Consider the following 2,101-nt stretch of genomic DNA (forward strand, 5'->3'; position numbering starts at 1 on the left):
CAAAAATCCTGTAAATTTTGCAATGAAACAGCAGAGACTATATTCCCACCTTACTCCTTCCCTGTTTCTTCTTCCTCAAAGTCATTTCACCTTTTTCAACTGGTTATTTTAATATTTACCTTCATTTCTATGAAATGTTTGCATTTCTATTTCTTGCTGTGTCACTTTTAGGCAGTATCTATTGACTTCACTTAATGAAAAATGAGGGTTCATCTCTTCTTACTTCCCTTAGACCTTCCCCAACCCCCACCACACTTCCCACCTCTTTATGTGCCCAATATCGTTATATTGTACTTGTAAAACAGATTTGTGTTAACTTCATTATGGTTAGGCAAACATCTTGAGCAAAGTAATATACTTTGATTAATTCTATTCCCTTCACAGTTTTTGTTTTTCTTTAATAATGGTCTTATTTTGTTTTACTATTCATCATCAAACCAAGTCCTGCCTTCTTAATGATTGTTTAAACCTCTCTGCAGAGATTCTGACAGATAAGGAGTTCTATCAGTCTTATCTTTCAGAGGCACCTCTTCTAGAAACTTTTGACCTGTACCGCCTATGGCAAGTGCACAGTTGTCAGGGCTTCCCACTTTATTTTTCTCCTGTGCATGTTTCCCATATCACATGTGTTCTTTTCCTTTGTTTAGTTCTCATTTTAATGGAGTACATACATCTCCAGTAGCTTCCTGAGGAAGGAGAAATAAACGAAAGGGAAATTTGTTGAGGTCTTGAATGTCTGAACACACCTTTATTCTTTATCCACATTTGATTGGTAGTTTACTAGTCATGTACAGAATTTCAGTGTGAAATAAATTTTCTTTTGAAGTTTGACAGACATGCTCTGATGTCTTCTGGGTTTCTTTGTGACCACTGAGAAATTGAATGATATACTGATTCTTGATCCTTTCTAAAAGATCTCTTTTTTTTCCTCTCTGGAAGCCTAGGATTGTCTTTTTGACCTCAGCGTTCTGCAGTTTCACAGTGACAAGCCACGGGATGAGTCAGGTTGTATCCATTGTGCTTGGCTCTCAGTGGGACCTAGTTCAGTCTGGAAACTCATGACCTTTGGTTTGGAGAAATTTTCTTTAATTGTTTTGCTGGTGATTACTCTTTCCCTAATTGCTGTTTTGTTTTTGTTTTTCTTTTAGAACTCTTATTTTTTTTTTATTTTAACTCCCCAGGAGTGGTCCTCTAATTTATTTTTTCTTTCCTATTTTTTTACTCACTTGACCTTTTGCTTCCCACCACCACCACCGCCGCCGCCCCCCCTGCCCCCCAGGATATTTCCCAACATTCATCTTCAAACTATTTTACTGAAATTTTCATTTCTACTATTATATTTTTTTGTCTCTAAATGCTCCTTTAAAATAGTAGACTGTTACTGCTTTATGGTTGCAATGGGGGTCACGCATCTCAGGATATAAATAAAGTTTTCTCCTCGTTGAATGTTTTCTGTTTTCTCTAAGGGTTGCTTATTTCCCCTCCCCCTGTTTGCTTCGGTCTCCACGGTAACACTCGCACGTTTGTTTTGAAGTCGTCAAATCCCTGGGTTCGCTATTTAACTCTTGACAGCAATCCTAGTCCTCCTCCCTAGCAAAGAACAGGCTTCTTTGGCCTCTGCACTGCGCGAGTATATATTAGATGCCCAGTCCTTTTCCTCCTTTCAGCTCCCGGAATGTGATCTGCACCCTCCAGGTAGGAAGTTGGAGGGTGATCTCTAGGTGTATCTGATTTGCGGTAAAAGAAGGATCCAAAGATAAAAGACATTGGAGATTCCGCAGCTAAACAGTCCAACCAAATTACATTAAAGCCAGTAGACAAGTCCCCTCACACTCTCAGAACATCTGGTATATCATCGGAAATATAAGTTGAAATGACTTAAATGGAATTTATGGTGTGGAGGGAGGGGTACCTTCAAGCTCCATCATTAACGACCTCACTGCAGTGGAGATTTTACCAAGGTTGAGAAAGACCTCCTCCCCGCCCCTCCTTTCCCCCGCTTCTCCTTCCAGAGGGGTTGATCCGACCCCCGGACGGCAGGGGGAGCCTCTGCACACGGCCGGCAGCTGCACGAGCAGAGCCTCTCTGGTAGGAAAGGAAG

The sequence above is a fragment of the Oryx dammah genome, unplaced genomic scaffold (assembly GCF_014754425.2).
Source record: "Oryx dammah isolate SB20612 unplaced genomic scaffold, SCBI_Odam_1.1 HiC_scaffold_18, whole genome shotgun sequence".
Taxonomy (NCBI): domain Eukaryota; kingdom Metazoa; phylum Chordata; class Mammalia; order Artiodactyla; family Bovidae; genus Oryx; species Oryx dammah.